Source organism: Dermacentor albipictus, chromosome 2 (assembly GCF_038994185.2).
Source record: "Dermacentor albipictus isolate Rhodes 1998 colony chromosome 2, USDA_Dalb.pri_finalv2, whole genome shotgun sequence".
NCBI lineage: Eukaryota > Metazoa > Arthropoda > Arachnida > Ixodida > Ixodidae > Dermacentor > Dermacentor albipictus.
In genome coordinates this window covers 38832550-38844861 of record NC_091822.1, presented here as the reverse complement: position 1 = coordinate 38844861, position 12312 = coordinate 38832550, and the positions used below count along the sequence as shown (strand labels likewise).

Sequence of the window (12312 nt, the reverse complement as noted above, 5' to 3'; positions counted from 1 at the left end):
TTTTTGCCCGTACTACAGGCGACGCCCCATGAACTTCACGACGGCTCAATAATGTTCTTGGGAAGCATTTTGCCAACTTCGGCGTGAATAACTTGACGCTCTGCCGGTGACACTCGATACGGGCGGCGATGAATAGGAGAGGCACCGCCGGTATTAATGCGGTGTTTAACAGCTGTAGTTTGGGCCAAAAGACGATCGTTAAAATAAAAAAAATCGTGTTAGGAAAACAGAACATGGTAGAGCTCACAAGCTTGCTCGGACGGCATGTCAGGAGCAATCATTTTGTGTAAGTCGGCGATCGTACAAATTGCCGACTGTGTTGGTAGAGGAGGATCGACTGAATTGTAGTCTACTGCAAACAGTGGCGTAGCCAGAAATTTCGTTCGGGGGGGGGGGGGGCTCACATTGCAGCTCGGCCTCCTCCTAAGAGGAAAAATTAGGTCGGATGCTCCTATCTGAATACACGTAGAAGGAAAATTCGTTTTTCTCGGCCACCACTGCACCAAATTTGATTATATTTGTTGCATTTAAAAGAAAAACTTAAATTCTAGTGCCTGTTTGTTTCGAATTTTCGATTTATGTCGTCAATACTTTATTGAAAAGTGACACAAATCGAAAAGTTTATGAAAACGGAACAATTAAGTTTATATATCTGTAAATCAGCGATGAAAATTGATATCGCAATTCCGTGAATTGCACATAATAGTACGTCTACAGCGGACAAAATTGATATGTTACACATGAGTCCCAAAAAATTAAGTATTATGGAAATACGACTCTTGCAGAACCCTTGTGCATAACATAACCAATTCATGTAAGATACAAATAGACATATCCTATTTGTCCGCTTTGAATGGTGTAGTGGGTGCCGTGTACAGAACCGCAATTTTTGTTCTTGATGCAGAGCTCTTAATTTGTAAACTTCGTCCGATATTTTTTCAAAGTTTCAAATTTTTCGAAATATTTTAAACAATGTTCCGGCCCTAAATCGAAATTCCGCTTCCAACAGACACTGGAATTTAACTTACTCTCTCAAATGCAACAAATTTCATTAAAAGCGATTCAGGAGTTATCTCAGAAAAGCGTTTCTGCGTTTTACATGTATATAAATAGGCCGCGTCGGAGTTGCACCCAAGCTAAGCTTCCTCTTAAATAATTTGCCTAGGGATCAAATACATGAATAATAACCTTATTGTCATTGCCAAAGATGCTGCAAACAAATTATTGAACGCTACGCACTGTCAATACAAGTAAAATACTTATTTTTTCATAAAGTATGGTATTCGTATGTGCCAAAAATCGTGCCCAACGTAACTGATGTCAATGCTTCCATGTTTTTGTCGATTTAATTTAAAAGAAAATATCACATGAACGTTAGAACTGCATCAGTTTGAAATCAGAAAAGCAGTGCATGTCGCTGATATGAAAAATGTAAAGGCCATGAAATGAACAAGTTGAGGAATAATATGTTAATGAAACTTGGTCCTTGTTTACAGCCTTGTACATATGCAACGGCCAGTAAAAAATCCCAATGACGCTGTCATTTGTTTCAATGTATTAGGCAGAAACATCTATCACCGGTCGTGTATCGTGAGTAAGTGCACCGAAATTATACTGGCAGCAGAGAGCACGTATCAGAAGCAGGAGTTCTGCAGAGTATACGAGGGCGAATCAAATGAAAGTGAGCCAATGCAAATAAATGAGAAACGGGGTACTTTATTTAAAGTAGCCTCCATGAGCATTTAGATATTTAGACATTTCTCTCATTGACCAACGAGTCGCGTAATTCCCGTCTCATAAAGCTCCTTGGGTTGCTGCTTCAAAACGTCTGCAACTGACTTTCCCGTCATCGTCCGAGACGAATATGGTTCCCATGAGCTGTTTTTTCGGTTGCCCCAAAATGTGGAAGTCGCAAGGCGATAGATATGAGTTGTATGGCGGATATTGCAGCATTTCCCACTTTAACTTCGCCAGTTTTAAATTAACCACATCAGCGACTAGGAGATGAGCATTGTCGTGGAACAAGATGAACCCATTCGTCAATTTTTCACGTAGTTTGTTCTTAACTGCGACACGCAGGCAATCCGGCGTTTCACAATATCGTAAACAAATGATAGTCTCTCAAGATTCAGTAAATTCCATCGGTAATGGCCCCTGACGATCGACAAAAAAAAGTCAACAACACCCTTCAGGCGGAGATGGTGACCTTTGCTTCCTTGGGGGGGGGGGTGAATTCAAGTGTTTCCATTGTAAGCTTTGCCGTCGTGTTTCAGGCTCGTAGTAGTGGTACCATGGTTCGTCCTCGATCACACTTGCAGACAAGAAATCGTCACCCTTATTGTGATACCGGATCAGATGAGTAAAGGCAGCGCCGAACTTCTCCGTATTCTGGCGGAGATTAAAAATCTTGGGCATCCATTGCGCACACAAGAGCCGATAACCGCGATGTTCATGAATTATGGCGTCAACATTGACGGTGAACCGAACCATGGCTGATGTTCACACGCTCTGCCAGTTCATCGATGCTTATCTTCCGTTCTTGTGTCATCAGCTCATCAAGCTTTGAAATTTTGTTAGGGGTGATTGCACGATGGCTTTGTCCCAGTCTGGGATCGTCTTTGCAACTTTCACGTCCTTCTTTGAACCGTTTGTTCTAACGCTTTACAGTGGCCAATGAAATGCAATGTTCAATCTACACGGCAGCCATACGATGAGTAATTTCTTTTCGGGAAACACCATCAGGTGTCAAAAAGCTCACGGCACCACACTGCTCAACTTCTGGAGCGTCCATTACGTAACGCAACCATGTTCAACCAAATTTATGAGCGCATTAAAGAACATTTACACTCACACCCGCCTGCCACTTTTGTAAATGAGAGATGCCTGCGTGGTACGTGCACGCCTTGCAGAAAATGAACAGAACCATCATTGCGCGGGGTGGGTAGGCTCACTTTCATTTGGCTCACCCTCGTACATTAGAAATGCGATGATACAATGGAATATACAAATGCTAAGATACAGCTTGATAAAGGGCAAAAAATTGCCACTGGAAACAAAGTTCACTGCACGTATACACAAAACTTCGCAACCAGATATCTAAACATACGTATAGGTTTCCAATAAATCTACGTATCTAAGAAAAAGTCGTGGTATATAATGGGTCAAACAAGGCAAATAAACATGTTGCGCAATCACAGATTCACAGAATCCTAGATCGCACCCCAATTCCATCCACTCCCCCCGATGTACCACGCGCGATGGAAGGCGCGGCGCGCTTGCTCCCCGCTTTTCTTCTTTGCGCACACAAGACAGAGCAGCCATCATCGGCTCACCCATGCCCCGCCCCCCAACATACACACGCTTTCACTCGCACATACAGCATGCGGCGCGCGGTCACGATGTTATCGCCCTTAGACTTTATGCGGAATATGAGGGCGACGGCGACGGCAGGAATGCGCCTAGAATCTCCATATAATTGCTATCGCAATAATATAATGAGCATCCGGCAGCTGAAGCGTCCCATGATTCATTACTTTCCGCAAAACAAGTAACAAAATGGAACTTTCACCATGCGACAATTCGCTGCGCCGCAACCTATTTTTCCTTTTGTGGGGCGGGGGAACCGTAACGAAAAAAAAAATACGCAAAGGAAAGTATGTTGGTGACAATCGAATGCCTACTTTGGGCAACTAATGTGGCGATTAAAGGAATATCGAAGAAAACACGGGACGCTTGGTTCACCAAGAACCATGTGAATACTTGTCGGTATCCTACACTGGCGAGACAAGACTTTCTGGAGAGGTTGTGCTCAAGCGAACGCGGTGCAATCCGTCGAGTCCCCACATCGATGGCGGCGAGCGACCATTGTTTCTTTTTCTCGTCTGCTAGCTAGAAAGCGTCCAAAAACTCTGCCAGGCGAAAATGCACTCGGCCAGAGAAAACCGAAGGCGCACAGAAGTGCGCCGCGCGGTGGTCGGGGCAACACGAGAAGAACGCATGCGCTCTGGCTGGCTCTGGCAGCCCCCGGGTAGGGGAGCGAGAACAACAAAAATGAAGAAGCTCAACGTGGTCTTTGCGATTAGAAGTCATGGTAGAAAAAATAAGAACGCAGTTACCTTGAATGGCTTTAGTATCTTCACTGGATGCTTTGGCGCAGGTGAAAAAAAATGATATTTTTTATGTGACATGACGGCACGAATGAACCACCACAACGCTTCGTCTCATGGGGCCTCGCTGCGGGCCTTGTCAACTTGCCTGATAGTGCGTTGATTTGGCCAGTCTCGTTGTATGGCCCGATGTGCGACTTTGGGAAGGTTAATGCACCTTTGGCGTCAAATATTTATGTGAACATTAAACTTACAAAGTTACGCAATTGAAAATATAAAGCACACGTTCGGAAATGTTAACGTACCTTTCAGATCAAAAGTTTATGAGAACTTTATACCCATAATATTTCGAAATTGACATCCACGCGCTCCGTAGATTCCATGATGGAGTGTAGATTCCGCAGCCTCCGCGAGATGCCACGGCGAACCCGTTCGCCATGAAAACGTCCTCGAAACTTAGTGCTCGGATGGGGCTGCTTGCGTTATGTGACTCCCGGTGCATGGTCGTTGCCACGAAATCCAGCCCGAGTTCGCAATTTTTGCGGTGAGATGGATTTCGAGCACGAAAAATACGTTCTACACAAAATCCTAAATGATTTTCTGCGCCGGGGGTTGCTTTGGTCGGCGGTGCATGGACAGCGCGAAAAAATTTCGCGGGGGGCTGAAGCCCCATAAGCCTCCCCCCCCTGGCTACGCCCCTCACTGCAACAGATGCTACTGAGCGATCCTCGAATGTCACGCCGTGGTTGCTTAGTGGCTATGGTGTTGGGCTGCTGAATACTAGGTCGCGGGATCGAATCCTGGCCACAGAGGCCGCATTTCGATGGGGGCGAAATGAGAAAACACCCGTGTGGTTAGATTTAGGGGCACGTTAAAGAACCCCAGTCGGTAGAAATTTCCGGAGTCCTCCACTACGGCGTGGCTCATAATCGGAAAGTGGTTTTGGCACGTAAAACCCCATAATATTTTTTTTATCCTCGAATGAGCAAAGCTGTGCCAGAGACATCCCGCGTGGAAGCATTTCTGTCGTCAAGCCAAGATTGACCATTGGCAGGCAAACGCAACTCGTCGCAATAGATAAACCTGTATGAGGTACTGTGATCCCGTGTGCAAGTAGGACGTCTCGCATAGGTGCTGTGATGTAGCGACCGTCGGGCACTGGTGGGGATGACACTAAGTCAGCGTAAGTCAGTGCCGAAGGTGGCAAGCGAGTGAAGTCGACAGAACTGAGGCGTCTGGGGTGTGGTTGAACGGGATTCAGAAGAGCTGGGAAAAGGCGGAGAGCACTGGCGGAACAATCGATGAGAGCATAATGTGCGGAGAGGAAGTCTAAGCCAAGGATGACGTCGTGGGGACAGTGGGCCACGACTGTGAATAGCACGATAGTGGAGCGATCGGCGAAGGAGAGGCGGGTGGCACACGTGCCAATTACTGGGGCTGTTCTGCCATCTGGGACACCGAACACATGCGTCGTGGCGGGCTTGATTATTTACTTCAGCTGGTAACGAAGGTCAGCGCTCATTACCGACAAATGCGCCTCAGTGTCTATAAGAGCAGATACAGACACACCGTCGACTTGCACGTCGAGAATGTTCAGACGATTGGGCGACGTTAGTAGAGGATTTGGCGGCGTAAGAAGCAATGCAGCGTCACCTCGAGGCGCTGCATCGTCTAGTATTCCGGCTGGGAGCGGCGTCCAAAGGGTGGTGGGCGAAAATTAACTACGGGGCTGGGAGACCGAGATTCTCGTCGTTGGGGCGAAGGCGAACGTGAATAGGGGTGGTTCGGCGCAGGAGAATCAGTGGTGGCATTATCGGTGCGTGTGGTATAGGGACGAGACGGGCCACCTGGAGGGCGAGAGTAGGCAGTATAAGTAGACCGGGCGGGGAACTCCAGCGACTGCGACAGTGCCGAGAAATGTGCCTGATTCGACGGCAGTGAAAACAAATGGGTTTGTTGTCAGCAGTGCGCCATTCAGATGGGTCGCGGAAACCTGGTGGGTAATGAGATGCGGGGCGGGGCGGAGTAAAAAAAAACCGGGTGGGTACCAGGGCGATGGGCCGAGCAGATGGTGTGACGACCCATGTTTCCAAATTCCAGGCGGACAACTGCCTGCATCAGGGAAACCGTGACTACAGGTGCGTTGGAGGAGCTAGAGTCGAAGGCAGCCGCATAGGCGGCGTTGATCGCACGCCAAATGATCCTGGTAACATCACCAGTGTTTTTGTGACGAGGAGCGTCGGCACAGGAAGATGTCGCTGGGGTGTTGGGCAGACGGGCACACTGCTGGTCGGTACGTCGGCTTTTAGCGAGCTCCAGGTGGCGGCACTATTTTATAACTGCATCTACCGTCGCCACGTTGTTGAAAACGAGCAAGTTGATGGCGTAATCGGCAATGCCTTTGAGGATGTGGAAACCCTTGTCGGACTCGGTCATATGCGCCTCAACTTTGCGGCACAGAGCCAAGACGTCCTGAATGTACGTGACGTAGGGCTCCGTTGACGTCTGCACACGGCTGGATAACGGCTTCTGCGGGGCAAGTTGGTGACCATATGGGTTTCCGAAGAAGTCTCGGAGGTTTAGTTTAAGCGAATCCCAACTGGTGAGCTAATCTTCGTGCGTCCGAGACCAACCTCGAGGTCTACCACCGAGGTAAAAGGCTACGTTGGCAAGCAATATAGTAGGGTCCCACCGGTTATTGCGACTGATGTGTTCGTACAGGATGATCCAGTCCTCGAGGTCTTCCCCATCTTTGCCCGAGAATACGCCATGATCACAGGGAGCGGAGAGAGTGATGTAGGTCGTCGAAGTGGCAGCAGGTTTCGGAGGCGGGTGAGTCGAGTTGTCATCGTCGGGAGCAATGAAGGAATGCTTGACGTACCGTCCACTGCGAAGCTCCGTGACGAGGTACAGGGAACGTCCATCTCCACCAGATATGTTACGTAGGAAGCTGCAGAGGAAATCTATATACAAGTCTATTTACAAGGGAATACGCTGCACTTGGCCAAGAAGCAACAATATATATATATATATAGTCATATAATGAGAAGCCAACAAACACTGACACCAAGTACAACACAGGGGAAATTGCATGTGCTTAATAAATGAAATAAAGTAATGATAAATTAATGGAAATTAAAGTGGATGAAAAAACAACTTGCCGCAAGTGGGAACCGAACCCACAACCTTCGCATGTCGCGTGCGATGCTGTACCAATTGAGCTACCGCGCCGGCGTTTCCCCATCCACTTTCTTGGGTATTTATGTGTACTAGTAGAACCCTGGGAGTGTTAGCCAGCGCCCCCACTCACAGACCTTGGCGGCGGACGTGGAACGTCTTTTTTGCCGCAGGCGTCACGAGAACGTGATCTTTTCGGGTCAAGGCAACTGGTCAATAAACCCACATATGCTACCTGAAGGCATCAATGTTGCCGGATTCGAGACCCTCGTTATGTAATAAACGAGAAGAAAGGGGGTTAACCGAGGGGCCCGATATTTATTAGTCATATAATGAGAAGCCAACAAACACTGACACCAAGTACAACACAGGGGAAATTGCATGTGCTTAATAAATGAAATAAAGTAATGATAAATTAATGGAAATTAAAGTGGATGAAAAAACAACTTGCCGCAGGTGGGAACCGAACCCACAACCTTCGCATGTCACGTGCGATGCTCTACCAATTGAGCTACCGCGGCGGCGTTTCCCCATCCACTTTCTTGGGTATTTATGTGTACTAGTAGAACCCTGGGAGTGTTAGCCAGCGCCCCCACTCACAGACCTTGGCGGCGGACGTGGAACGTCTTTTTTGCCGCAGGCGTCACGAGAATGTGATCTTTTCGGGTCAAGGCAACTGGTCAATAAACCCACATATGCTACCTGAAGGCATCAATGTTGCCGGATTCGAGACCCTCGTTATGTAATAAACGAGAAGAAAGGGGGTTAACCGAGGGGCCCGATATTTATTAGTCATATAATGAGAAGCCAACAAACACTGACACCAAGTACAACACAGGGGAAATTGCATGTGCTTAATAAATGAAATAAAGTAATGATAAATTAATGGAAATTAAAGTGGATGAAAAAACAACTTGCCGCAGGTGGGAACCGAACCCACAACCTTCGCATGTCGCGTGCGATGCTCTACCAATTGAGCTACCGCGGCGGCGTTTCCCCATCCACTTTCTTGGTTATTTATGTGTACTAGTTGAACCCTGGGAGTGTTAGCCAGCGCCCCCACTCACAGACCTTGGCGGCGGACGTGGAACGTCTTTTTTGCCGCAGGCGTCACGAGAACGTGATCTTGTCGGGTCAAGGCAATTGGTCAATAAACCCACATATGCTACCTGAAGGCATCAATGTTGCCGGATTCGAGACCCTCGTTATGTAATAAACGAGAAGAAAGCGGGTTAACCGAGGGGCCCGATATTTATTAGTCATATAATGAGAAGCCAACAAACACTGACACCAAGTACAACAGCGGGGAAATTGCATGTGCTTAATAAATGAAATAAAGTAATGATAAATTAATGGAAATTAAAGTGGATGAAAAAACAACTTGCCGCAGGTGGGAACCGATCCCACAACCTTCGCATGTCGCGTGCGATGCTCTACCAGTTGAGCTACCGCGGCGGCGTTTCCCCATCCACTTTCTTGGGTATTTATGTGTACTAGTAGAACCCTGGGAGTGTTAGCCTGCGCCCCCACTCACAGACCTTGGCGGCGGACGTGGAACGTCTTTTTTGCCGCAGGCGTCACGAGAACGTGATCTTTTCGCGTGCGATGCTCAATTGGTAGAGCATCGCACGCGACATGCGAAGGTTGTGGGTTCGGTTCCCACCTGCGGCAAGTTGTTTTTTCATCCACTTTAGTTTCCATTAATTTATCATTACTTTATTTCATTTATTAAGCACATGCAATTTCCCCTGTGTTGTACTTGGTGTCAGTGTTTGTTGGCTTCTCATTATATGACTAATAAATATCGGGTCCCTCGGTTAACCCCCTTTCTTCTCGTTTATATATACATATATATATATATATATATACATACATATATATATATATATATGTATATATATATACATATATATATGTATAAATATATATATAAACCCTGACGAAGATCGGTCCACCGATCGAAACTGTCGAAATTAAATACTTGTTCTGTTTACCTTGTAGCACCACTCAAGTTCTTTACGTTTGAAAGGTAGCCTGAAGAAACCCTCTTTGCCTACTACTATATATATATATATATATATATATATACATACATACATATATACACAGTGAAGTAGACGCGCGTATGAAGCAGTTTATTGACGTTTCGGCCGGGGTCCGGCCTTCATCACAACACATTGCATGGTGTCAGTACAGTTAATATACATTCGCCTATCAACTAAATTACGATACGTTTACTTAAAAAACGAATAAAATGAGCGAACAAAATGCATCCGAATCGTTCAAAGGATAGCTGACACGTGTGTAGACCGATGGCGATTGCAAACGTATAATCTAAAATGCAAAGCATAAAAACGCACCGAAATGAATTGTAAAAACCAATCGCCACGTGACAACAAATGTCAATATGTGCTCAATATATGCTAGGTTATCAAGCAATCACAGACACAGAAAAAGGGGAATAGCGACGTACTAGCAGAAGGGAAAAGCGACGGGCTACAAAGACGGGCAACTCACTTTTCCTACACATTCATTCATACCACACGCGACGGTATCAAACTTATATATAAGGAAGGATTCGCGGGCTTCTCTATCATAATTTAACAAAATCCAGATTGAAGCAACGTGACTCTCAGTTTATCAAACGAGTGATCAGGAAGATGTACGTGTCTTGAGATGGGCAGGTTGGGCAACGTGTTAGCGTGGGATTTATGATTGTTAAAGCGGAATCTGAAAGGCCCTTCTGTTTGTCCGATGTACTGTTTTTTGCAGAGCGTGCATTCAAGTATATATATTACGTTTTTGTGTCGCAGTCTAAATCGCCTTTGATTTTTAAACAAATGTTTGAAGACGTACTGGTAACCTGTTGGGATGTGACCATGTAGGGGCATACATTACATCGCGGTTTTCGACAACGATGGCATCCGATGGCATCAGGGCAGTCAGTCTTAGATGGTGATGCTAGTATATCTCGAATATTTCTAGCTTAACGGTATACTGCTTTAGGCGGATCAGAGAATATGTTCTTGAGGCGTTCACTTTGCATTAGAATATTGAGGTGTTTCTTTAATACATGCGAGACACTTGAGACTGACGCAGTGTGGGTTAGGACAAGATTTGTCTGGAGTGAGGGAGTCGGTTTTTTCTTGATGCAAAGAAGCGTCCTTCGGTCATGCACGTCTGCGCGTTTTATTGCATCGTCAATTAATTGTGGTGGGTAATTTTGTTTGGCTAAAGCGTTCTTTAGGGTACCGCAATTCTTTTGAAACTCTGATTGCTCAGAACAAATTCTATTAAAATGTAAGACTTGGCTATAAGGAATGCCAGTCTTGCAATGTTTCACGTGACTGATATCGGAGTGCAAATATTGACATCTCAGGTGGGAAACGCAGGTGGGAAACGATCCCACAACTTTCGCATCTCGCACAATCGGGAATGCGCATGCGCAATCCGGCAACATTGATGCCTTCAGGTAGCATGTGTGGGTTTGTTGACCGGTTGACTTAACCCAAAAGATAACGTTCTCGTGATGCCTGCGGCCCAAGGTTGTTGGACATCCGCCATCAAGGTCTGTGAGTGGTGGCGCTGGCAAACATTCCCAGGGTTCTACTAGGAAACATAAATACCGAAGAAAGTGGATGGGAAAACAGCGCCGTCGTAGCTCAAATGATAGAGCATCGCACGCGAAATGCGAAGGTTGTGGGATCGTTCCCAACCTGCGGCAAATGTATTTTCATCTACTTCCATTTTTTAATCGTTTTTTATTTCATTTATTAAGCACAAGTAATTTCCCCGATGTTGTCCTTGGTGTCAGTATTTGTTGGCTTCTAATATTATGACTAATAATGATTAATTATTTAATTTATTTATTTATTAAAATACTTACCATACTGTCAATCCCTCATGGGATTATAGCAGTAGCGGCAAGCACAACTGGCAGTATTTGCGAACAAAGAATATAAATACGTCATATAATCATGAGTGTGTTATTGCAAAGGTTTTTCCTTCGCTAAACAAAAGAATTAATTACTTCATGACACCTGCAATATATGGGTACAACATATTATAACCAAGAAGAATCTGAGAAAAGAAGAAACCAAATTCCAAAAAAACCGTGAACACACGTGTGATATAAAACACCTAATGAGCGTAATAAGCAGGATGCAGTCATGCATTTGATGCATTATGCAGAAAGGACACTTATAGATTAAAGTTTTAGGCTATGAAGATTGGTAACAAACCGGAGTAAGTAAATCAGAGCTGTAGGGCGAGGCAATGTTTTCCCGCTGAATTAGAAAAAGTATTTAATGAGGAGCTGTCGCTAATGGATTCACTCAGTTTATTCCACTCTCTTTTTGTCAGAGGAAAGAATGAATTCTTGAAGCAATCGGCACGAAAAGAATGCTCATTTAGTGTTTGTGTGCCTTTATGCCGCGTTGAACGTGTTTTATTTTTAGAGATGTATCTAGAGGTATGAATATTAAGCTTGTTTAGGAGGTGGCAAATAAGTTTAGAACGGGCTAGGCTACTGATTAGGTTTTTGCTGTTAAGATGTGTCAATCGGTCCTTCCATACAATTTCATAGTTTGGTGGTGTGATTTCTCATTCCCTGATACTGATTGTTAACCATATCAGGTATAGGAACAAAATCGGGTTCGATACCGAGGAGTAATGCTTCAAGGAAGTCACTTTTCTTCAGTATGCTACGCGCACTAATATTGCAGAAAATTATTTTGGACGAAGTACGTGGCGCCCTCCTGCTTCCTGGTTTTGTTTACTCAAAGTAAAGTGGTTGGATTAGGGCCACATCAATTGTTTCGTCATCGTATCCGTAGAGGTCGTCATTGACACGCAGTTTGTCGTAGACCATGGATACCTTGTCCCCAGATTATTTTCTGATTGTCGCATAGTTCCATAATTCTTTCCTGATGTTTCTTATACGCCACGACAAATCTTCGCTGATGGAAGAACTGATCCCCTTCAGCTTATAACAGTTGCATAAGATTTGCGATTTGCTGCGGTAGTCCAA

At 45.4% G+C, this 12312-nt stretch overlaps 1 protein-coding gene and 1 non-coding gene across 2 annotated transcripts in view; both read right to left on the bottom strand.

Annotated features, from left to right (window-relative positions):
- Window positions 1-12312, bottom strand: part of LOC135918256 (uncharacterized) — a 185463-nt gene that overhangs the window by 110805 nt on the left and 62346 nt on the right. The gene's annotated exons all lie outside the window — the stretch shown is intronic.
- On the bottom strand, window positions 7732-7804 carry TRNAS-UGA (transfer RNA serine (anticodon UGA)). The gene has a single exon. It is a non-coding gene; the product is annotated as a tRNA-Ser (tRNA).